The sequence below is a fragment of the Augochlora pura genome, chromosome 5 (assembly GCF_028453695.1).
Source record: "Augochlora pura isolate Apur16 chromosome 5, APUR_v2.2.1, whole genome shotgun sequence".
Classification (NCBI taxonomy): domain Eukaryota; kingdom Metazoa; phylum Arthropoda; class Insecta; order Hymenoptera; family Halictidae; genus Augochlora; species Augochlora pura.
Genome location: NC_135776.1, coordinates 3,234,331 through 3,246,625, shown reverse-complemented (window position 1 = coordinate 3,246,625; position 12,295 = coordinate 3,234,331).

The window sequence follows — 12,295 nt, the reverse complement described above, 5'->3', positions numbered from 1 at the left end:
GCGTTTATAGCAGAATTTATTACATAACCCGACGCATTGATCGTGCTGCGAATTGCAAGGGAATCGTTAATCGAACTCGATAACCGTTTATTCTATTTTTAAATTTCAAGCGGAGTCGATTAAGCTGAAATATACGAAACAAAAGCACCACAATTCAGCCTTTTATTTGAAAAATCTGCATTTCCAGCAGCCTCTGGCGGAAAGGACAATTGCGCGAAACGCCTGGTTTCGGTTTCCTTCGACGGCTCTCTGTCAGACGATACGTCGAAACTGCGAGCGCATTCCGGCGGCCCGCACAGTCCGTCGAAACTCTAATCGCGCCGCGGAATGGCCTGCGTCTGACAGAAACGGCGGACCAGCGTTTTCAGGCGCGAAATTCTTTGACCGAGACCCGACACGCCCGCGCGTCGCGTCGTCTAACGTGCGGTGGGAACTCGCGGAAATATTCGGCAGCTGAAATTTCATCCGGTCCACAGAGCTCCCAGTTAATTGTTAATGCTGCAGTCGGCGGGATTAATCAGTCTGTTTATACGACTGCGAGCGTTGTGCGGTGGTTTCCAGTGTAAAATCACTGGGCGAGAATCGGTAACCCTTGAAATCTCACCGATTAATATTCTATTAATTTATTTAGTATATTTACAGTGTTCTATTATTTTTGCTATATTACGTATCAATTTTGTATCGTGCAATTAATGATAAAATTACTTAGAGTCACTCATAGCGGAAGAAACTTATGGGACACCCTAATATTTGAATATATTATAGTGTATACTTTAATATATTGGAAGATTGAAAATCTCAGTACAAGAAAACCTTTTACTTCCTCCAGATAATAAATATTTATATTTAAAAGCGATCTTTGCTGGATTAAAAGTTAAAAAGAGAACAATATAAAACATCGACGTGCTTTAAGCTGACCTAAGCTCCCCTAATCTCTATTCGGACGTGGAAGAGAATTGCAGAGGATGGGAAGCAGTGCCGAGCGACTGAGAAATGATTAGGGTCGCAGCGGACGGTTCGATTTGCAAATTGAATGTTCTCGGAGCCGGGCGTCCGACGGCGTACACGGATTTATGACGTGGCCGCGCATGCCCGCGCAAGTTTTGACAGCGTAATCTTGAATGAACTAACTTTCTTGGCCGAGGGTTAACGTTTCCCCCCACGCTGTAGGGCGGAAGTTCGGCGCGCGGCACGGCACACAGGATTACACCGCAGAGTGGCGGAACTTCGTGCATGACGTTGCAAACGTTAACTGCGCTCCGGCTGCCAGGCAGCCACGGTGTACTCCATTGGTTTTTCGCGGGCCGAGTAATACGGCGCCTGTTCAAACTTAACTCTGTTCTTAAAACGAGCTTAACGGGACGCGCGATGAACGCGTTAGCATTTCGCCGCGTTACCGGAGACGCCCGTCGAGCGCCGGTCGAGATAAATTGCAGAAACTCGAGCGTTTAGTTCCGCGAACTGCTCCGTGGAACTTCTGGGGACGTCGGGATCCTTTGTGCGATAATATCGGTCACGTGGCCGCCGCGAATAATTAATTCGCGAGCCGGGAAGAATCTTGAACGATTCGACGCGGCAGGTGAACGTTCGTGGAATCGTTGATCAATTTTTCTCGGAGCTCGGGATTACGTGGTTTTCAAGAACGAAGTCTCTGCTTTGCAACGACGTATTGAAAAGTGACGTACGATTTTTTCACACCGATTTGTCGCCTCTTTCAACTTTCAAATCTGCTGAAATTAAAAATCAGTACGAGGAGAGAATATAGTTAGGTTTTCCCTCTTGCTACGGGAAGGAAAAAATTTATTTAAATAACGGAGCTCAGGTGTGTCAAAGTAGAAGCTTCGAGCTTTAAAATGAGCCAAGTTTCATTCTCGTACGATTTTTTGTCACAAAGTTACAGTAACTTTAATATCGACAATTTCGCGATGCTGCGTACACCGTCACCGCCAAGACCTTCTCGCGTGCCATGAAAAGCGAACAAATCTTTTAAAAAATCGAGTTCAGGGTAATTGAGATAGAATGTTCAATCTTGAAAATAAGCTCCGTTTCAATCTCGTACAATTACATCGCGCGAAATCAGAGGGATTCGAACGTAAACGATTTTTCGCGACGCGCGCGTCGCAATAAACAACCGATGGAACGCGGAATCCGGCGAATATTACCAAATCGATTGAATTTTTTTCGGCGATGAAAGCGAGGGCGATCCGACAATTATGTGGAAACGTGACGATTAACCATGTACCCGTAATTGGTTCGTCGCGACTAGTTAACCAGCGACCACGGATCCGTCCCGATATCGAAAAAGCTTTCCAAGGGGAGGGGGGAACTCGATCACCAATCCGCCAGCTGATCGGATGATACGCGATCGCGGGAAAATCGGGAGAGCCGGGAAACGCCGCCGGAGAAATGACTAAACGGCGATGATAAAAGCGTGGTGACGTAAATGAAAAAAAAAAAAACGCGCGCGCGCGAGACAACGGCCGGGACACTGCCGCAGCTGGCAGAGTCATTCGAAATTGATTTCGAAGCCGACCGGAAAAAATGGAGCGGAAGGAAACAAAATCCCGCGGGAGGACGTGTCGAGTGGACGGGGTTCGCATGATCGGTAGAGGCGTTAGGATAACGCTACGTAAAACGGGGAAATGTTTGCATCGCTAGGGAAACAGTCGCGAAAATTGCAGAAAACCGTCCGCGACGGAGCGGGCGAGGATTTAATGCGCGCTTTGATGCAACGCTTTGCCCCCTGGCCTATGTTACTTTACTCGCGCGACCACATTAAATGTGGGGTGGTATTCGCCGCGCAAAGGGTGAATACGAATTTACAGAGCGGAACTATCCGCGAACAGTTAGCTTGGTATGCGGGGAACAGGCCTAAACTTTTCTGATTTTCACAACCTGGTCATCTTTCGTCAAAAAGTATTTTCCTCTGGGGATCCGGCAAGATTCGTTGAAAAATTTGCAACGAGTTATTCTAACAGTAATTCTAAAGATACGGTTGTTTAGACAGCTGATGGACTTCGCCTAGATAATAAATAATTCTTTCAAGATCTCTGTGAGATAAAGGAAAATAATTACTATAGGAACTAGCTAGATCAATTACGAGATCAACCCCCTGGCTTCACATAAAAAATAATTCTTTCTAGATCTCTGTGAGATGAAGGAAAATAATTACTATAGGAACTAGCTAGATCACGCTAGATCAACCCCCTGACTTCACATAAGAAATAATTTTTTCAAGATCTCTGTGAGATAAAGGAAAATAATTACTATAAGAACTAGCTAGATCAATTACGAGATCAACCCCCTGGCTTCAAACACTTCAACGAACAACCCGGTCCCCGCGCCGCGATTTACCAAAATGTTGATTTCCCGGATACAACGTCCACCGTAACGCGCCATCGCGCGCTAATAATATAAAAGATGCGACCGGCGGGATAGCGCGCGTGGCCATTCGCAACAGCCAGGGGCGCTGGTCAGGAGGCAGAGAGCCGGAGGTCGAAAAAGATGATGAAACGGCGTGGCGACCGGTACAAATGATCAGCATATTTTTCGCCGGCTGACCTAGTCCCCCTATTCTCGCGGCCGGCCCTTATCTAGGAAAAATGCAGATAACACGCAATATCGTGGTCGTCCGTCATCCGTCGCAGCGGCTCGAGAGGGCCGGCGTATACGTCGGCCTCCTTCCATCGTTACGCCGTCTTTCCGAAATTGTTGAAGCTTATTTGCAAAATCCCGGATGGTCCTAATAGTCGTAGCACCACTCCCGAAAGAGAACCTTTTTTAAAGGGATCGAAGAAGTCGGTGTCTCGGATGATTAAACGACGGACGAGACCCTCGAGGATAATTGGAAATGGTAGGAAGCCGCGTCTGCAACTCTGCTCCTCTGTTTCCGGGCCAGCTTTGTCCCCTGTCGATGATCGACGTTGACGGAGACAAAGCGGCGGGGAGGGGGGCAGCCGATGAATACCTTTATCAATCGGACGGTTCCGCGTTTAAACTCGGCTAAAGGCCGCGGCCTCTGGTGCACGGGGAACGAATTAACACTCCAGCGGGGAAATTAACGAGCACTCTTTTCGAGTTCCGCTGCGGCGAGCTGCGTTTCTTGCCCTTTGATTTATCCGCGAGGGATGCGTCTCTTTTCTCGATATGAACAGCCGGATTGTGGACTCGGTCTGCCGCTTGGAATCGTTTAAGTTATTTTTTATGAAAGCATGGCATTGTGAAAGTTTTTAGAATCGTTCGTCGGACCCTAAGAAAATTCCCTAAAAAGACCCTAAATTATTATAAAAATTAGGAATACGCCGGGCTAAAACTAGAAGGTTTGCGCTTTAAAATGAGCTAAAGAATATCAATGTACGATTTTTTTCCACAAAGTTATGCCAATTTGAATATCAATCCATCGTCAGTCAAAGAGTCAGAAAATTGTTTCATTCATTGTCTCTTTATATTATAATTATAACGTCCGACAAATTTTTTTCTGAAAAACGAATATACCCATCTGAAAATAGAAGGTTTGCGCTTTAAAATGAGCTAAAGAATATCAATGTACGATTTTTTTCCACAAAGTTATGCCAGTTTGAATATCAATCCATCATCAATCAATCCGTCTCCTTATATTATAATTATAACGTCCGACAAATTTTTTTCTGAGAAACGAATATACCCAGTTGAAAATAGAAAGTTTGCGCTTTAAAACGATCTAAACAAAACGGTCGTACGATTTTTCCCCCGAAAGTTACGTCAGTTTGAATATCAGACAGCGCGTGCCTCAAAATGGCAGGCGATTTAAAGAACAGTCTTGTCATCGACTGATCCCTTTATCGCGGATTTAAACAATGGACCGTCTCCACCTCCGCGATCATTTTTCCCTTCGAACGAACCTGCTCGACACGGGATAAATATCTTTGCCCCGGGACCGCCAAGAACGATAAGGATCGTGCGGGAAGAGTTTGAACAAGAACGGATCGCGGTGGCGCGTCACTTCGTTAGATTGAATTTTCGGCGGGCAAAGCGTCCGCTAACGAACCGCTTTCGGAAATAGGATTGCGGAAGGAATCGGCCAAAGGGGGTCTCGAATCGAAGCTTCCGAGAAACGGAGAGGTCGGATTGGATCACAAAGAAAAGCAATATACGAGCCACGGGATCGAGGAGGGGCGAGGCTCGGGTCTCGAAATCGCGCGGCGATGCTCGATTTATTATTTGACGAGTGGTTTGCCAGACACTCGACTGTCCTCCACCGTAATACTTTGACGTGGAACGAGCCTCCTGCGAAAGCCCTCCGGACACCTGTACACCCGTTTCGAACGACTCATCCCCAGAACCCCTTTTCTCAAATAAATGACCGAAAATTCCGCCGAAACAATTTTCTTGAAACATCTCGTGCGAGATAAATAATTCGCCGTCGTGTTTCGCGTTCCACGAGTCGGCCGAAGCATGGGCAATAAATGTACCTACGTGGTGTCTCTAGAACGGACCATCTTCTCAGCTGATGAATTTTAATTCTCGTTGGACGTTATTTATTTATATTTATATTTATCCGCGTTTTTTAATCTAGGTGAATTGTCTACGTTAATTATCTATGTTAATTATCTACGTTAATCGTATGAAATATAAGGATATGAGAAAATATTTCCTGGCTCTATAAATAATTGCAACGAGTTAAAGTTAACCTAACAAACACCTATAGATTCTTTTAACATTTCTCAAGTTTAATGTTTAACGTATTCTTCTCTGTCATACGTGCATAAAATCCGCAGTTTAATTATAAGAGACCGAAAATGTAGACCGCGAGGTAGTAGAAATTTATTGGACAGTGTAATCGAGCCAGCTCGTTAGGCTTAAGCCTGCCAAGGGGTCGCGTCGTTACCCTAATTCAGCAGCCTCCGGACCGACGATATTGCCGTGGAATTTTTCGGGCCGGGGTCCCCCGTCTTTCGATCACAACTTGGAAACGAATGGCCAGATTGACTGGAAAGCAGTTTAGCTGGAATGGCCGAGCCCCGGAGTACAGGAAGCGCCGCGGAAATCGTCGCGCTCCCTGTAATCGCTCCCCCGGACTCGCCGGATAGAAGAGCGCTTTTTACGGAAAACGGTCCATCGACTCGCCGGATTCGAATCGATAATACTTTCAATCGAATACGATAATTCCAGCCGATAAATCGATGATTCTAATCGTTTTCTAATCGCCTGGCATACGGCCGCGAATTACGGACAGAGAAGCGATTCATCGTCTTCCAGCCATTCCAGCTGTTGCACACGGCTCGTAAAGATCGCCGTAATCGCGGAAGTTGCGCGCGCGCGAGAGAGATATGTATCTCGGAAAAGGCGGTCCGAGCTCGCGGAACTCTGATTGTCTCGTAAATTTGTCGCGTTGCGCGTCCCGCGCTGCGAAAACAACCGCGTCACACTGCGAACGGCAATTTGATTAATGCCCTCTCATTAACCCAGCCGACAGCCACGCCAGAACGGCGTAACGATACTTTATGGGTCTGTTGAACGTGTGCTATCTCTGAAAAATTAGATGGCACTCTCGCGAGTCGCGGCGAATCTTCGAACTTCGTCGAGAAATTTCGAGGTAGTCGCGCGAACTTTCTGAACGAAGAAGCATCGTCGCTTCGCAGCTCGTTGCAGGATGTAACTAATTTTTGGACGGAAGATGAAGCAAGCGTCGCGAGAGGGGAGGCTTCGAGATTTAATCGCAGCTGCGACAGATCGCAGATTTTTCTACGCGAAGTCACAGCAGTTTGAATTCGAGCAAGGGTGCGATCATTTTCAGCTCGAGTTTGGGCTGGGTTTCTACGCGTAGTATTTTTATTCGTAACTCTGACGCTGTTGCTGCTTTTTTATCGTTACAATAAATATTATATTTTACCGTGCTCGAAAAAGTCTCTTATTCTATTTGAAGCAATTATTTCTAAATATAAAGTCTGTACAAATATTTGTAGTTTCCTGTTCGAGTATAAGTCGAGGCAAATCTAAAAAGCGAAGATATTTAACCTTTTAGATACTACGCGCCACTATAGTGGCTTTCATGAATGGCTCGTGCTTTACTCAATTGTTTTATTATTTATTAAAGCAAACAATTAAAGTGAAAGCGTGTATATACAATATATTAAGAAAAGAATATATGTTATTAGTACTATATATAGATATCCGGAGAAAATATATATTAAGAGAAAATCGTAATTCAGTTACGAAAAACTTTATTTGCGCAAAATCCTGCCGTATCTAAAAGGTTAAGGGTTAATTTAATTTGTCTTAATTTAATTCTATTTATTTATACGGGCTAACACCCATTTTTCCAATAACAGGACAAACTGTATATTAAAAGAACAGCGTATTGAACAATCGTTAGCAAACGAGTAAACAATTTTAAATTTGATTTTAATTTAGAGACATTGCTTGCAAATGCGACTGTTTTATCGCCATTGTTTCCGCCGATTCCAATCTGTCCGAACGTTTCGATCTCGAGTGTTGCGAAAGGAGGAGAGTTCCGCGGCGGAAGCCTTTGGCGTTCGACCGTTATCAGAAGATTATCGCCATTGGGTCCGGGACCGGGTCCGAAAAACGAACCTTTTAACGGCCGGCTCTCCCCCCCGTCTTTTTTGCAGCCGCCGGTTTAATTGGACCGTCGCTGGTAGCGACGCGCTTTTCAGCGTAACCCACTTTTCAAAAGGGACGCGGCTCTCCCACTTTAATCTGCGAGCCCGCGGGACGCTTCTCCATCTCCAACTCTCTTCTCCCCCCCTCTCTGTCTGTCTTTCTCTTTCTCTTGAGGCCGCGATGGGTAAAAGGAAAATGATATTTCAGGAAACGCGAGCTCCCGGGCTGCGGGGGTCCACAAAGCGTATAATAGAATTAAACGCGAAACCCATTCCTTAATTGCGTTCCGAGGTATCGCGAACCCCTACGGCAGGAAGGACTCTCTCTCTCTCTCTCTCGCTCTCTCCTCTCCTTCACCGATACAGCCTGATTTATGCACGGCCAGAAATCGCGCGAGTGGCCCAATCTCAATCTTAAGGGAGCGCGAATCTCCCGTCTTGCTTATGCAGACGCCTTTCGCGCTGCATCTGCGTCGCTTCTCGAAATAAAAATCAGAGAACATTGAAATAATAATTCCTCTGTAAATTAACCCTTTGCGCTCGAGACCATTTTAACTGTAAATCTGAAATAATTTGTCCGCTGTACAGTGTTTCCATTTTAAGCGACCAAGTGCATTTTATATATATAACAAATTAATTCTTGTTACTTGTACCAACAGTTTCATGTTCAACAAATTTTTGTAAAATTAAACTTTGTTGATATAAACATTTTAGAAGGTGATAATTTAAATGGTGCCTCGGAGGGCAAAGGGTTAAAAACAGAAACGTAACTCGACAGGAATTAATATTTATATATATATATATATAAATATCGCTGAAATATTAATTCCTGTCGAGTTACGTTTCTGTTTTTAACCCTTTGCACTCTGGGGCACCACTTAAATTATTCCGTCACCTCCTAAAATCTTTATAGCAACAAAGTTTAATTTTACAAAAATTTGTTTTAAATCAAATTATACGTACTGTATAAATATTTGCTCCGCTCCCCCATTGCAAGATAAAGTTCAATACTTAAATATTACTGATAGACGAGTAAGATTTAATTTCCAAATTTTCACGAGACAGACGCGACGTTATAGAGGTCGAAGAGAATATAACAGCGCGGATCAAAAGTTTCCTTTCTGTCGTGGATGAAAAATCGAACGTGAAAAATCGTGTCGGTAAAATTTCGAATTTTCGATTCGAGGGTATCCTGTCGAGCGGTTGAACGGCGGCCGCAAAAGGGTTGATACCGGTTGAAATTGATGTATCGGCGCGGCGTAAAAGTTGCAACAAACCGCGCCGGCATTATTTCTGCTCCGCGGGCCAGATAACTTTCGGATTAACGCGACTCGGCCCGCGATTTTTCAAGCACGCCTCGTTACACCCCTCGCGGCCCCGGTTCGGCCTCGGATCGCTGCTGATATCGGCCGCCGGAAGTCTCTCCCACAGGAGAGAGAGAGAGAGGGAGCTCGGTCTATATCTCCATTTCTCACTGTTTCGGCACACCGTTCACCGTTTCCCGCGCGATAATGGCAGTTTGCAGAGGGCATCGCTGCATCAGCGTTCCGCAAAACTTTCCAACGGCGACGCAGCGCTTTGCAGCACGGCCACGCGATTGTCCTACATCACTGGCGGCAACTACAGACCCACTAAGTAGTTACGGACGATCATGGTCCGGCGGAGCTGTGCGCGGCGCACTAACGCCGACCGTCGCCAAGTATTTCGCCGGTGAACTTCCACCGTTAGTAGGCTACCTGTTCACTCTTTCATTGTTCCATGGGGTTCCCCCGGCGGGTCGGAACTCCCGCTAATTAGGAGGAAGACGTGACTGTTAACGAAAATGTCGAGATAATTTTCTGGCTGTTAGACGCGCGACAGTTGTCCGATGTAACTTCGCGGCAGAAAATCGTACGACGATATTGAATAGCTCGTTTTAAAGCTCGAATCGTCTACTTCAAGATCAATAAGTTGATTTTTATAAATAAAAATTTTACCGTATTTAGCAAATAGAAAACTTTGAGTACTTACACACCTGCTCGCGTGAGCGCCAATGTTCATGGAATTCGATCGACTCCACAGTGAAGGAACAATTTTTTTCTCGACTGAAACCACTTTAGGTGTCAAGAATGAAGTCTCCTCTTTCCAATGACGTGTCAAAAATCATCGAACGATTTTTTTCCAGCGAGTTACGTCGGTTTGAAGCGAGCCTTAAATTGCGACGCAAATCTTTCCTCTCGGATAATTATTCATCGCGTGATATCGGTAATGACGAACAATCTGGCGGTGAATTATTTTTAAACGACCCGCGAGAGTTTCTAAAATGATCGAGAGAGCGCGAGCACGTTCGTCGAGCCGCATTAGAGCCATTCTCCTCGAAAGAACTATCGGTTTCGGTCGCGTAACTTCTAAATCGAAACTTTTCGCCGATAGTTGCGGGAACTGGCTTTTCGGTCCAGCGGCGTCGAAATCGGTGGCCAGCGCGGCGGGGCCTTGTCGAAGCGATCAATTCCGTGTCGCAGTGGCGTGCAGACAGCGGAGGTCCGCTAACGAATCGCGAAATCTTTCGCGAAGCTCGCGTCTTCGTTCGACCGACTCGCGTGTCCTGGAACTCGCTCGTTATCGCGGAACGGTCTCGCACAAAGGAGCCGGGAGAGGAGCCACTTTCCTCTCCTCTCTCCCCTCCCATCCCCCAACCTCTCTCCACTCGATGCATCGTATCGTTCCACTCCCGGGGCCGTGAAAGTTTATTCCCTCCTCTTCGGCTCGGCAATAAAATTCAGTGTTCCCGGCGGGAAACGTCGCCGTTCGAGCGACGAGACGCAAATAGGAACATTGACCGGACCATCCTCTCAGACTTTTTTCGTTCGACGTTGTTTGCGAATCTTCCTCCTTCCCCCACCACCACCACCGCTGATTTCACGAGCCACGTAAATTTTTAATACGCGATGAAACGTTTAGGGCGACGCGAGCCCCGCTGCAACGAACAACAGATTTTACACGGCGTATCGAAGCGCGAGCGAGGTACAGAGTGTCCAAAAAGTCGTCGAGAGGTGTTCGAAGTGTTGTAAAATGGTGGGAAAAAATGATAGATTGATTTTTGAGATATCATTTTAAAGAGGAGGCCTTGTTTTATGAGATCAGTGTAAAGTGGTTCAAAGAGAAAAATTATTTCACTCGGTACAGTTGTTTCAGTTCATCGAATGGTGGCGAGATTTTAGTTATTGTAATGCTGGTGGTTCATCAAGGCACCATAGAATCGTTAGAAAAAATCGTAGATCACTTTTTGAGACGTTATTTTGAAGGGGGGACTTCACTTTATAAGGTAAAATTAAAGCGACAAGAAACAAAAATTTTTACAACTCGGTGCAGTCGTTGGAATTCATCAAACTCATGAAATATTTTTAATTATTCTAATGTCGATGGTACATTTTATTCAAAATACCATAAAATCGTGAGAAAAAATCGTAGATCACTTTTTGAGGCGTTATTTTGAAGGGGAAACTTTCTTTTATAAGATAAGAATAAAGAAATTGCAAAAAAAAATTATTCGACTTGGTACAGTTCTCCCAATTCATCAAATAGTGGCGAGCTTTTATTTTAATGCTGATGGTATATCGCTTATTCAAAGTACCATAAAATCGCGAGAAAAAATCGTAGATCACTTTTTGAAACGTTATTTTAAAGGGGAAACTTACCTTTATAAGACCAGAGTAAAGAGATTCCAAGAAAAAAATTATTTGATTCGGTACAGTTGTTCCAATTCATCAAATGGTGGCGAGCTGTTAATTACTTTAATGCTCATGGTATATCGCTTATTCGAAGTACCATAAAATCGCGAGAAAAAATCGTGGATCACTTTTTGAGACGTCATTTTAAAGAGGAAACTTCACTTTATAAGGTAAAATTAAAGCAACAAGAAACAAAAAATTTTACAACTCGGTGCAGTCGTTAGAATTCATCAAACTCTTGAAATATTTTTAATTATTCCAATGTCGATGGTGCATTTTATTCAAAGTACCATAAAATCGTGAGAAAAAATCGTAGATCAGTTTTTGAGACGTCATTTTAAAGAGGAGACTTTCTCCTATAAGATCAATAATCTCGTAAACAATGCCGCGGACCGCGCTCGAGCTAAGAAAAGAAATTAATTCGAATAACCTCGGGAACCTATCATTTCTCGATTGCAAGTCGCTTTCGCGACACTCTGTACAAGGAAACGTTGCGAACGCGTTTCCTCAGATTGGATTTCCATGTCACGTATCCCGCTCGCCTATTCTATTTCGCGTTTTCCTCTCAGGATAACATTGCAAAATTTTCTGCCGGAATTAAGGAGAACCTGTACGCGGCGGTTCGAACGAAACGAGCCAGCGCGAACGTCGCCTATGCATCGGAATTTTTACAGCGACGCTCCAACGCCGATGCCTTTGTTATTTATAATGGCATGAAAAATCGTGTGCAACTATTGCGCCACGTCCAGCCGGCATAATGTGAATATTTCAGAGACACCGACGGTTTTATTTATTTATTCGTGCATACGCGATGCCCTTTGTTGCAGAAACAGAAATAAAAAGTAAATACGACGGAAACCGTAAGAAAAGAATAAAAATGTCCGTTGCAAGAAACTGCGTGAATATTCATATCCTTTCGGAATCGTTTAACGAGTTATAAATAATGTAATCGAATAACGATGAGCTCGTTTTAAACCGCGAATC